The sequence below is a fragment of the Narcine bancroftii genome, chromosome 1 (assembly GCF_036971445.1).
Source record: "Narcine bancroftii isolate sNarBan1 chromosome 1, sNarBan1.hap1, whole genome shotgun sequence".
Classification (NCBI taxonomy): domain Eukaryota; kingdom Metazoa; phylum Chordata; class Chondrichthyes; order Torpediniformes; family Narcinidae; genus Narcine; species Narcine bancroftii.
Window position 1 is genome coordinate 396,518,486 of NC_091469.1, and position 14,199 is coordinate 396,532,684.

General features: G+C 44.2%; 2 long non-coding RNA genes across 3 annotated transcripts in view; one reads left to right on the forward strand and one right to left on the reverse strand.

The window, feature by feature from the left end:
- The window catches only part of LOC138751451 (uncharacterized), a 52,927-nt gene that overhangs the window by 23,669 nt on the left and 15,059 nt on the right, over positions 1-14,199 (forward strand). The window lies entirely within an intron of this gene.
- Positions 10,652-14,199, reverse strand: part of LOC138751453 (uncharacterized) — a 68,617-nt gene continuing 65,069 nt past the window's right edge. Inside the window, exon 3 of the long non-coding RNA XR_011349946.1 lies at positions 10,652-10,953. This is a non-coding gene — a long non-coding RNA (uncharacterized lncRNA). The remainder of the gene's footprint in view (positions 10,954-14,199) is intronic.

The window sequence follows — 14,199 nt, forward strand, 5'->3', positions numbered from 1 at the left end:
TACTGCAGTCTGTCCACATTAAAGTTCAAAGCTCCCTCCCTTTTCAGTGATTTATCACCCGAGTGTCGGCCGATTGCCACTAAGAGCCGTTCTTACAGCAAAGAGGATTGTGAATTTATCAAAGCCAAGACCCAGAGATTGCTTAAAGAGGGAGTAATTGAACCTAGTAAGAGTCCGTGGCGAGCCCAGGTGGTAGTTGTGAAAAATCACACTAAGAAATGACTGGCTATTGACTACAGCCAGACAATCAACTACTACACTAACCTGGATGCCTACCCCCTGCCACACATCAATTAAATGATTAATCAGATAGCGCAATACAAAATGTACTCCACTATCGACCTCAAAGCAGCTTACCATCAAATCCCCATTTAAAAAAAAGGAACAACCCTATACAGCCTTTGAGGCTGATGGGGGCGGCGGGGGGGGGGGGGGGGAGGTGGAGTTATACCAGTTTAAAAGGATACCTTTTGGGGTCACTAATGGTGTGTCAGTGTTTCAGAGGGAAATGTATAAGATTGTTAGGATGTACGAGTTACAAGGTACGTTTCCCTATCTGGATAATGTCACTATCTGTGGGAAATCACAGGCTGAGCACGACAACAACTTAAAGAAGCAACAGTTAAAGAACTCAACCTTACATTTAACGAGGGCAAATGTGTGTTCAACATGACAGAGCTACCCATTCTGGGCTACATTGTCCGCAAGAGCGAAATTCGCCCTGACCCGGAAAGAATTACCTCCCTTAAGAAGTTATCACCCCCAAACTCAGCAAAAGCCCTTAAAAGGTGTTTGGGATTCTTTTCCTACTACTGCAAATGGGTTCGGGACTACGCCACGAAGGCACGCCCTCTGTTTGACACTAAATCTTTTCCTCTCTCTCCAATGGCCTTGAAGGCTTTCGAGAAAATTAAAGCTGAAATTGCCAAAGCTGCACTCTCGTCCATTGACGAGAATGTCCCATTGCAAGTGGAAACTGATGCCTCAGATTGTGCCTTGGCAGGAACCCTTAATCAAAAGGGCAGACCTGTGGCATTCTTCTCCCGCACATTACGCAGACCTGAACTTAAACATCCTCCCATTGAAAAAAGAAGCCCAGGCTATTATTGAAACTGTTTGCTACTGGAGACACTTTCTAGCTGGCAGAAAATGTACTCTTGTCACTGATCAGAAATCTGTAGCCTACATGTTCAGGTACTAAACACAAAAGTAAAATCAAGAACGTTAAGATGGTACGCTGGCGAATAGAACTCTCAACTTATAATTATGAGATCCAGTACAGACCGGGCAGGTTAAATGATCTCTCTGACACATTGTCACAATCTGCTGCCGGTACTCAGCTTGAGGGGCTAAAAGAGATCCATAGCAGACAGTGCCACCAGGAGCCACGAGATTCTTCCATTATATAAGGACTAACGACCTTCTTTACTCTCTGGAAGAAGTCAGGAAACTGACTAAAAGCTGTCCTGTTTGCGTAGAATGCAAACCACAATACTTCAAAGCTCCGGAGTCCACTCTCATCAAGGCAACCCAACCTTTTGAGAGAAATAGCTTAGATTTTAAAGGGCCGTTACCTTCCAACAACAAAAATATATATTTCCTTACTGTAATTGAAGAATATTCCAGGTTTCCCTTTGCGATACCCTGCCCTGATATCTCGTCAGCATCTGTCATTGTCACTTGACAGAATTTTCAGCATTTTTGGTTTTCCCAATTACATTCATACCGATAGAGGCTCAGCATTCATGAGCTCTGACTCGAAAGGGGATTGCCACTAGCCGTACCTTGAGCTACAACCCACAGGGCAATGAGCAGGTCGAAAGGGCTAATGCTACAGTCTGGAAGACTGTTAATCTTGCTTTATAAACACATGGTTACCCTGTTACCCGGTGGCAGGAGGTGCTGCCTGAGGCACTACATTCTGTTTGGTCTTTATTGTGTACTGCAACAAATCAAACACCTCATGAAGATATGTTTGCCTTTCCTAGGAAATCAGGAACTGTGATGGACTGGCCAGCCTGTTTATCTGAGCCTGGAACCGTGCTGCTGAAGAGCCACGCTCGGGCATGTAAAACAGACCCCCTAGTCCAACCAGTTCAGCTACTGCATACTAACCCCAACTATGCTCATGTTAAATTCCCAGATGGGAGTACTGACACTGTACCCCTAAGAGATCTGGCCTCGCTTGGTTTGCCCCTTCATCGCACCCCTACTCAGAGTGATCCTGAGAGATTGAACTCACCCCCCCCCACCCCGCCCCCAGCCTGTAACCCATAGTAAGCTTTCAGATGGCCATCCTGAGGCTCCACTGCCTCATGCTGGCAATTCTGGAGCGGGTCCAGAAGCCAGTCCTTCCCACACTAGAGACCAAAGACCTGTACCAGTTCCCAAGGTTGCAAAGGAGCCACCTGTTTTGAGACAAAGCACCAGAATTCATAAACAACCTGATAGGCTGACATATTCATAAAACATCTCATTATATTTCGATTACTTGCTAGATACTGGCGTATTTTGGTTGTTAGAGTATCTCAAAGCCAAACATGATATCCATGTATCACTTGCTTCAGTCTTTCCTAGCAGCTGTCCTTTTGATTTTAACCCTTCTTCTGCCAGGGGGAGACTGTGATGAATGTCTGCCAAGCTGCCTGTCTCCCCTCTGGCGAGCCTTGCTGTACTAACATTGGCTGTGCATTATCTCTACTGTTAAGGACACTCCCCTTGGATATAACAGTATATGCATCTGTGGTCTTTCATTATTGTACCATGAGTTTCTGCTAATAAAAGCCATGATTATTGTTTGACCACATTGATTTTGTCTATTTCATCAACTGGCACTTCAGAGCTTGCAAAGGGCTATGGGAAGGATTGGTCTCGGGAGGGGTGTCCATTAGGCAGCAGCTAATCATTGCATAACAGTGGTTTACCACATTCACCCCTCCTTTTTAAGAAAAGTCATGTGGGGTGAGAAAAAAAAAGATGAAATAAATATACACATATACATTTTACAGATTAAGTATGTTAGCATGTTCTCCTTTGCCGCAGCAAATGATGTGATAATGGTTGGGGCACTGTCATGGAGTCCTGAGCAGCTTGTGGGGTTGGACTGTCATCACCGGTTACAGTTTGTCGGGCGGGGTGTACAGATGAGGGAGTAAGGGAGTGTGGTTCTGTTCCATCATGGGTGACAACAGTAGCCATGGGTAGTGGTCAGCCACAGACTCAGGAACACCTAAGGTATCAGTGGCGGGGGGGAGGTGGGAAGTGTCTGTTGGTGGTCAGTGGTGATCGGAGGAGCACCCGATGGTGCCAGATCCTGGATCGAGACTTGTGTCCCTCACTCCCATTAGTGAAGACTACGTAAGCATACTAGGGACTGGCATGGAGGAGGCAGACCCTCTCAACCAGTGGATCAGTTTTAGATTGCATGATGTGCTTCTGAAGCAGGACCAGTCTTGGGGAGGTAACCCAGGCGGGCAGCATTGTCGCTGATGCAGACTTTCTCGGGAAAGCAAACATCCGCTCATGAGACATGTTGTTAGTGGCTGTATATAAAAGTGACCAGGTGGAGTGGAGTGCATCTGGGAAGACTTATTGCCATTGGGAGATGGGGAAGCCAGGTGGATAGTTTTCCAGATCATAGGATTCTCCCTTTCCACATGCCTATTTCCTCTAGGGTTGTAGCTGGTGGTTGTGCTCGTGGCAATAGTCCTGGCCAGCAGTTACTGCCGCAGCTCATCACTCATGAATGAAGTTCCCTGGTCAATGTGGATTAAACCGGAAACTCAAAGAGCATGAAGATATTACGGAGGGCCTTGATAACTGTGGCTGAGGTCATGCCCGGGCATGGGATGGCGAAAGGGAAATGAAAACATTTGTCAATGATTTTAAAGAAGTAGAAATTCCAGTTGGAGGAGGGGATGGGTCACTTGAAATTAATGCTTAGGCGATCAAAGGGGTGGGTAACTTTGATCAGCTGCACCTTCTCTGGTCAGTAGAATTGTGGTTTGCATTCGGTGCAGACCTGGCAGTTTTTAGTAATTGTCCAGACTTCCTCAACGGAGTAAGGTAGGTGTCATGCTTTGATAAAATGGAAAAACCTAGTTACTCCGGAATGACAGGGGTTATTAAGGAGAGTCTGCAGCCTGTCCATTTGGACACTGGAACAAATCCCATAGGATAAAGCATCCAGGGGCTCATTAAGTTTGTCAGGCCGGTAGAGGATGCTGTAGTTGTAAATGGACAGTTTGATTCTCCACCTGAAGATCTTATCATTCTTGATTTTGCCCCTCTGCTCTTATTATTAAATATGAATGCGACTGCTTGCTGATCTGTGAGGAGAGTGAATAGTTTTCTGGCAAGGTAGTACGTCCAGTTGCATACAGCCTCCACAATGGCCTTCTTGATGGAGGAGTGGTGAATTTCGGGGCCCTGGAGAGTGCATGAGTAAAAGGCGATGGGTCTTCTAGCTTGGGAAAGGTTGGATGCATTGCTCTTCACTTTGAACGGTGTGGACTTGTCTATGGTATACATGGTTGCCTTGGCAATGTCATCCTTGCTATGGTCAAATGCACCTTGGGACTCTGCCGGCAGTAAAAACATGGTGGCTTTGACCAATGGGTGAATCTTGTCCACATAGTTGGGAACCCATTGAGCATAATATGAGATGAACCCGAGGCATCTCTTCAGTGCTTTGAGGGTATGTGGGAGAGGTAGCTCCAGCAATGGACACATGTGGTCAGGGTCAGAGCCAATGATGCTGTTCTTGACCATGCAGCCGAGGATGGCTAGTCGTACTGTCCAGAACCCACATTTGCCTTTGTTATAAGTAAGGTTCAGGCATTCAGTAAGGAAGAATTTACAGAGATTTGCATCATGATCTTGAAGGTTGTGGCTGCAGATGGTCACATTATCAAGGTATGAGAAGGTGGCCTGCAGCTTATAGTGGTCCATCATGCAGTTCATCTCCCACTGGAAGAAGGAGACCCTCCAGGTGGATCAAGAGCTGGTGATACGCCAACTTCAGGTTGATCGTAGAGAATACCCGATTTTGTGCGATGTGGTTGACCATATTGGATATGAGGCGAAGGGGGTACGAATCGAGGTACATGAACCAGTTGATGGTCTGGCAGTAATCTATGACCACCCTATTCTTTTCTCCGTTCTTTACCATAACCACCTGGGCCCTCCAAAGGTTATTGTTGGTCTTGATGATGCCCTCACCTAACAAGCGCTCAACCTCTGACTTAATGAACACCTTGTTTGCCGCACAGTATCGTCTGCTTCTGGTGGCTACATGCTTGTAGTCGGGGGTGAAGTTGGTGAACAGTGGGGGGGGGGGGATCAACCTTAAGGGTTGAGATACCACAGGTCGCTCACAGAGGGCAGTCTGCAAATTGTTTGTTGCAAACAGTGAGGGGAAGATGGGGACCATTGAATTTCAATGTCACTTTCTGAAGCTGGCACTGGAACTCCAGCCCCAATAGCACAGAGTTGTGGCATGATGAGTAGCCTGAAATGTTTGTAAACTATGTCTGCAACTGTCAGGGTCACTACGCAGGACACTTGGATGGCTGCCATGTGTGATTTGGACATGAGTGATAACTTGTGCTTGGGGGGCCGAACTTTAAGGGATAGGTGCTTAGCTTTATCAGGGTGGATAAAACTTTCTGTACTCCTGCTATTGAATAAATAGTTGGTAACATCCTCATTTCCTTGGATGTCCATCATGGACCTGGCGAGTTTGTGTGATGCCTCTTGATTCAGGGTGATGGAAGCCAGCATAGACTCATTGTTTCAGTCTTATGGATGCTCAACTCCCAAAATGACCACCATCAATTCGAAAATGGCTGTCCTCATGGTGTTGTATGCCTCAGAAGATGGTGTTGGCTATGCAGTCCAAGATGGTGGCCCCATTGACTCGCACATGGCATCGCTGGTTGGTAGAAGAGATGGCACTGATCGTGCTGTCCGGAGTTGCGACTGCCCGCACGGGGCACTGCTAGGTTTTGCATACAGTTTGGACTGTCAAGATTTGTTCCTTTTTCCTGCACCTAGCACACACTGCATCCTTGGTAGAGCAGCATTTCCTTGGGTGCTTACCCTGTCTGCAAAGTAGCAATTGTGGAGATCACCCACAACTGCAACCAAGGTCCAGTCACAAGAGGAGTGGGATGGTGTGGTGGACCAGTTGCTCACGGTGTGGTACAATCCCCCATCACAGGATAGCAGCGCCTACAGCAGCTAAAAGGCGGTTAAGTAATCATCTGAGTTTTGGAGGACTGCCTCCAGTGTCTCTTTCAGCTCAACTCCCCTCTGTAGATCAAGTAAACATAGAAACATAGAAGATAGGATCAGGAGTAGGTCATTTGGCCCTTCGAGCCTGCTCCACCATTCAATGAGATCATGGCTGATCTTAAAGTTCAGTACCCCATCCCTGCCTTCTCTCCATAACCCCTAATTCCCTTATACTGAAGAAATATATCTAATTCCCTCTTAAATATATTCAATGAACCTGCCTCTACTGCCCTCTGTGGCAATGAATTCCACATCTACCCTCTGGGTAAAGAAATTCCTCCTCATCTCAGTCCTAAATGGTTTGCCTATTATCGTCGAACCATGGCCCCGGGTTCTGGACTTCCCCCACCATTGGAAACATCCCTTCCGCTTCCATTCTGTCCAGTCCTGCCAGAACTTTATATGTCTCTATGAGATCCTCTCTCAATCTTCTAAACTCCAGCGAGTACAATCCCAAATTGCGCAATTCTTCCTCATAAGTTATTCCTGCCATTCCAGGTATCAGCCTGGTGACTCGCCTTTGCACTCCCTCCATTGCAAGAACATCCTTCCTCAGGTAAGGTGACCAAAACTGCACACAATACTCCAGGTGTGGTCTCACCAAGGCTCTGTACAGCTGCAGTAAGGTATCTTTATTCCTATACTCAAACCCTCTTGATATGAAGGCCAACATACCATTTGCCTTTTTAACCGCCTGCTGTACCTGCATGCTTGCCTTCAGTGACTGGTGCACAAGAACCCCTAGGTCTCTCTGAACTTCCCCATCTCCCAATCTATTGCCATTCAAATATTACCAAAGTGGATAACCTCACATTTATCCACATTGTAGTGCATTTGCCATGTATCTGCCCAGTCCCCCAATTTATCCAAATCACACTGGAGCTTCCTGATCCCCTCCTCAGTGCACACAACCCCTCCTAGCTTAGTGTCATCTGTAAATTTGGAGGTATTACATCCAATCCTATCATCTAGATCATTAATGTAAATTGTGAACAGCTGGGGTCCCAGTACAGATCCCTGTGGCACCCCACTGGTCACCGCCTGCCACTCAGAAAATGAGCCATTTATCCCAATTCTCTGTCTTCTATCTGCCAGCCACATATCAATCCACATCAGTACCTTGCCCCCAATCCCATGAGCCTTGATTTTGCATGCCAGTCATTTATGTGAGACCTTATCGAAGGCCTTTTGGAAATCCAGGTACACCACATCCACTGGCTCTCCCCCATCTATTTTACCTGTCATCATCTCAAAGAATTCCAATAGATTGTCAAGCACAATTTACATTTTGTAAATCCATGTTGACTGTGTCTGATCCCTTCTCTGCTACTCATATGCTCCGCTATTACATCCTTAATAATGATTCCATCATTTTGCCCACTACTGAGGTAAGGCTCACTGGCCTATAATTCCTCGCTTTTTCTCTACCCCCCCCTTTTTAAATAGTGGGGTAACATTAGCTACCCTCCAATCCATGGGTACTGATCCTGAGTCTATCGAGTTCTGGAAAGTAATTCTTAAAGCATCTGCTATCTGAATGGCCACTTCCTTAAGTACCCTAGGATGTAGATTATTAGGCCCTTGGGATTTATCTGCCTTCAATCCCATCAATTTCCCCAAGACCATGTCCTTAGAGATACTGATTTCTTTCAGCTCCTCCCTTGCATTAGTCTCTATGTTTCCCAACATCCTTGGGAGGTTATTTATATCCTCTCTTATGGAAACAGAACTAAAGTAAGAATTTAATTGGTCTGCCATTTCTTTATTCCCCATTATATATTCCCCTGATTCTGACTGCAAGGGACCTACTCTGGATTTCACCCATCTTTTCCTCTTGATATCTATAAAAGCTTTTGCAGTTGGTTTTTATGGTTGCCGCAAGCTCACTTTCGTAATTTATTTTTGCCCTCTTGATTAATCCCTTTGTCCTCCTTTGCTGCATCTTGAACTGTTCCCAGTCTTTGGATTTGGTACTTTTTTGGCCAATTGATATGCTCTCTCTTTTGTCCTAATGCTATCTCTAATTTCCCTTGTTATCCATGGTTGAGTCACCTTTTTTGGTTTATTTTTATGCCAAACCGGTATAAACGATTTCTGCAATTATTCCATTAGATCTGTGAATGCTTTCCATTGTCTATCCACAGTCAACCCTCCCATAAACGTCACCCAGTCAATCTTACTCAACTCCCATCTCATACCATCATAATTCCCTTTATTTAAATTCAGGACCTGAGTCTCGGTTTTAATTTCTTCACTCTCCATGTCGAGTGAGAATTCAATCATATTGTGATCGCTCCTACCCAAAGGGCCTCGTAGAACAAAATTGATTAGCCCCTTTTGATTGCATAATACCCAGTCTAAAATGGCCTGCTCCCGAGTTGGTTCCTCGACATATTGGTCAAGATAACCGTCCCGTAAACATTCAAGGAATTCCTCCTCCTCTGTATTTTTACTAATTTGGCTCATCCAATCTATATGTAAATTAAAGTCTCCCATGATGACAGCTGTTCCCTAATTGCACGCTTCTCTAATTTCTCTTTTTATGCCTTCCCTCACCTCTACATTACTATTTGGAGGTCTATATACCACCCCCACTAACTTTTTCCGCCCCTTGCTTTTCTTCAGTTCTACCCATATAGATTCCGCATCTTCCGAGTTAATATCCTTCCTGTCAATCGTATCGGTCCCTTCTCTCACCATCAATACTACCCCACCCCCTTTTCTTTCTTGCCAATCCCTGCTAAATATTGTATACCCCGGGATGTTAAGTTCCCAGGCTTGCCCACCTTGCAGCCATGTTTCTTTAATCCCAATCAAATCGTATTTGTTTGTCTCAATTTCCACAGCCAATTCATCTACCTTGTTCTGAAAGCTTCTTGCATTCAGATATAAAGCCTTCAGATTTGTTTTTTTCACCCTCCTTGCTCTTTCTGATTTTTTACTTTCGCTGCCTAACCTAACTTTTCCTATTTTATCTTCCCTGTCCTTTGCCCTATCATACAGGTTCCCATCCCCCTGCCAAATTAGTTTAAACCGCATCCGACAGCTGTACCAAACCTAGCTGCCAATATATTGACCCCTTTTGGGTTTAGGTGTAACCCATCCTTCTTGTAAAGGTCATGCCTTCCCCAAAAGAGATCCCAATGGTCCAAGAAGCCAAAACCCTGTCTTTTACACCAGCCCCTCAGCCACAGATTAATTTGTCTTCACCTTCCATTTTTGTCCTCAGTTGCACTTGGCACAGGTAGCAATCCAGAGATCACCACCCTGGCGGTCCTGTTTCTTAGCTTCTGTCCTAGCTCGCTGTAATCCTTTTTCAGTACCTCCTCCCTCTTTTTATCTACCTTTTGTTCCAGGAGTCTCTGTCTTATGTAGCCAGACCAGATAACGGCCAAGTAAGTGTCACGGATGAGGTCCTAAGTTACATGCTCTGCATAGGTTCCAGAGGGCCCGCAGGCATTTGGCACTTGACTCACTGGGCTGCTGCTTTCTGGTGGCCAGGAGATGTCTGGCATAGACCTCATTTACTTTCATGCAATACTGGGCCTTCAGAATCTCCATGGCAGCTGGGTATGGCCTGGCGTCGCTGATCATTGGGAATACTTGGGGCTGGACTCACGAGAAGAGTAGCCTCAGTTGGTTAGCATCCATGGTGATAACATCCTTGGCCGCAGCCAGGAAATCTTCAAAATAATGTAGCCAGAGTTTGAACGTGTTCTGAGTGTCAGGCAATCGAGGGTCGATGTTGAGCTTTTCAGGTTTCAGCTATTGTTCCATGCTTTTTGAAAAATTCTAGTTAATTAAAGTGATGCACCAACAATAATCACAAAAGACTGTAGTTTTATTAACTATAGACTGGAACAGCCATCAACCTCATTGGTTGATCAAGGCTGAGTGGAATCGGGAGCATGCGAAGAGCTATGGTTAGGATCGGTCTTGGGAGGTGTGTCCAGCAGCAGTAGCCAATCATAGCATCACAGTGGTTTACCACAAAGAAGTAAAAGGCAGTTGACATTTTGGACATGAGCCCTTCATCATGAATACTTTCTATCAGTTCATCTATGTCCTTTAAATACACTTTAAAAATTGAGGCCCCAGCACTGATCCCTGTGGCATATCAAACAGCAGAGGTTATCTCATTAAATATATTTAAGACACAGTTTGATAGGTTTTTGCATAATATGGCAATTAAGAGTTATGACGAAAAGGCAGGTTGCTGGAGTTTTCTATGGCCAGATCAGCCATGATCATTTAAAACAGCAGACGAGGCTCAAATGGCCAATTGGCCGATTCCTGCTCCTGTTGATTATGTCCTTAATACAATTTGAAAGCAGAAAAAGATCATTTATGCCTTCCTTTATTGTTTGCCAGTGAAGCATCCATGCATGCAAAATCATTACCCCCTACATTATGACTTTTCTTTCTGTAATAATCTTGATGAAGAACATTGGCAAAAGCTTTCTGGATATGTGTGGGATTGTGGCGACACACAGGTGCTCTGGGATGAACCGGCCCCACTTGTTATTCGTGGTCAGTGCGGCAGCTGTGGCAAAGTGGGCGGAGCACATCCATCTCTTCCGGCCTTGGCCGGAATCTGGCATGCGCACTTGCATCAGCATGACACGAGTGGCCAGACATACGCGGGGTCCGACTTTCGGCCTGGAAAGCAAGCATGTGAGTTTTAAATAAACATTCCATTGTGATACCCGAGCTAGCAGCCTGCATCTCCAGTCTGTACAGCCGCCCTTTAACAACTTGCTACAGTATATTTAGAATAACAGTGAAAATAGGAACAGAATAGGCCATCAGCCCCTTAGCCTACTCTGCTTTTCAATTTGATCATGGCTGATCTAAACACTTTCCATTTACCCTCAATTATTAATCCTCTATCATTTATATTTCTGGACTTTCTCACAAGAAGGTGACAGTTTGTCTGGGTCAGTAAGAGAACGTCGAGCACCATCATGTTGAGTACCATCACGTTGAGTATTGGTGCACATCAGGGGTCATGCTCAGCTCACTCCTGTTCAGGCTTCCAACCCAGATCCAGATCCAATAGTGTAATCATGTTTGCAGATGACTTAACAGTAATTAGTTTAATCAGCAACAATGATGAATCGCAGAGAAGAGATGGACAATCCCATGAAATGGTGCGAGAGTGACAATGTGAGTCTCAACATAGACAAGATGAAGGAGATGATTGTGAACTTCAGGAGGACTAGGAATGACCACCCTCGACTAAACATCAATAACTCTGTAGTGGAGAGCACCAAAATCTTTGGAGTTCACTTAACTGGTGTCAACATTTCCTCACTTGTCAGGAAGGCACCACTGCGACTACACATCCTGAGAAGACTGAAGCAGGCAAAGCTACCAGCCATCATCATGTCAATCTACTACAGGCACTCTGGCCAGCTGCATCACAGTGTGGTAGGGTTGCTGCAGAGAAAAAGATTGGAGGTCAATCCACAGGACCATAAGAGTGACAGAGCGGATTACTGGAATCTACCTCCCCCCAGCAACATGATCTACTGGGTTCATTGACTGAAGAAGGTCACAAATTCATTGGGGACTCCTTCCACCTTGCACACAGCATCTTTCAGCTGCTTCCATGAGGAAAGAGATACAGAGAAAGAGTATCTCAACCAGCACCACCAAGCTGAGGGTAAAACAGGAGCCTGCAAAACTCAACAAAATCTTCTCAAATTATGGCAAAATGATCCTCCAATGGGATGGCAATAATATATTGGCCTTTCTGGTTTCTGCTAGCCTAATTTCCATTCTCCCTTTCTTCTCTTTCTCTTCTTTCCTCCAGCTCTCCACCACCCCCCCCTCCACCCCACCCTTCCCTTTCTATTTTCAGAACCATTGCTCCTCCCTCTGTTTGCTGGTGAGCTCTCCTCCCTTATCCATCTATTACTTCCTGCCTTTGGAACTGTGCTCCTGCCCCTGACCCGCTCCCCTCTCCCCCCACCCCCCCCCACATCATTTCATTCAGGTCCCTGCCCACATTATTTCCATACCTTGATGAAGGCCTCAAGCCTGAAATGTAAGTGATGTATCTTTATCTTTGCTACATAAAGTACACTGTTTGACCCCTGAGTTTCTCCAGCATTGAGTTTTTACCACCAGACTGAGAAATAGCTTGTTCCCACATGTAGTGTGGGACAGACCAAAGAAACTGTTCACACTAACTGTCTCAGACTGTCTTATGTACAAACATAATTTAATTTTTTATTTATATATCTGAATACTTGTCCTGCTTATGTATTCTTTGCCTGTAAGTGTATTATATCTGGTTGTTTGTCTGCAGGTTTTGCACCGAGGGCTGGAGAATGCTGTTATGTCAGATTGTACTTGTGCCATCAGGTGACAATAAACTTGACTTAAACACGTATCCATCTCCACCTTAAATAATCTGTTTTCCATCACCTCAGGGACAGAATTACAGAGATACACCACCCTCTGAAAGAAGAAATTTTCATCTACTTTAAGTTTTAAAAGACCATTCCTTTATTTTGTAACTATACCTCTTGTGTGTGATTTTACCATGAGTGAAGGCATTCCAACAACTAGACCGTCAAGTTGCTTTAGGATCTTACATGTTAGAATAAGGTCCATATCTCATTATTATAAATTCAAAGAAATACAGACCCAAAATTTCGAACCACTCTTTTAGGACATCCTCTCATCCCAGGAATTAGCCTGATGAATCTCCTTTGAAATACCTCCAGTGCTATTACAGTATATATATTTTTTTAAGGTAAAGGTATCAAACTGTGCGCAGTATTCCAGGTGCGGTCTCCCCAACACTGCACAACTGTAACAAAATTAACTCCTTAGTTTTGAACTCAAAACCATTTTGTAATAAAACCAAAATTTACTGCTTGTTGGACCTAAAAACACAATAGCTGGAAGAACTCAACTCCATAGATACATAACCAATTTTCCAGGCTCATATCTTTACCTCCTATGGACCCTTCAAGACTTGCTCAGCTCCTCCAACATTTCTGTGTTTTTACAGGAAAACAGCATCTGCAGTCTCACGTGTTTTACTCTGCTTGTTGGACTTGGCTTCTAATCTTTTGTGATTCATTCACAAGGAAACCTAGATCTCCCTGAACTTCAATAATTTCCAGGCTTTCTCCATTTAGATACTAATGGTTTTTTTTTAAATTCCTCTTGCTAAAGTGCATGACCTTGTACTTTCCCACGTTAAATTACATTTGCCAGCTTATTACCCAATCACTTAATCTGTCCATATCCCATTGCAGAATTATAATGCCCACATCACAATATGCTGTTCCACCTATTTTTATATCATTTGGAAACTTGTAAACCTTACATTTTGTTTCCCCTTGCAGGTCATAAATATAAATTGTAAACACTTAAGGGAAAAAAAAACGGATCCACTCATTACAACCCTTTATCTTAATATATACCCATTCAATCCAATTCTTTTTTCCTAAGCAACAGACAGTTTTCAATCAATGCCAATACACTTCTTCCAAAGATTTGAGGTCTTAATTCATTCACCAGCCTCTTATGTACCAGGTTCTCCTTTATTTACAGCACATGTTATTTCTTCAATGATCTCCAATAAATTGTTCAATCATGATTTTCCTTTGGTAATATGCCAGCACTGTATCTTGAGTTATATTGTATTTATCTTTCATTTGTTCAAAGGATAATAATCTATTTCCTGAAAAACAATTTTCTATTCTTTTGATCCCTTTTTTCTCCCATTCTCTAAAGGAAAGATTATCTATTGTAAAAGGGAGCAACTTATTTTGCATCAATATTAGTTTTGGTAATTGGTCATTTGTTTTATTCCTTTCTACATGAATCTTTTTCCAAATATTGAGTAGATGATTGAATACTGGAGAACTCCTACGTTGTACCAAT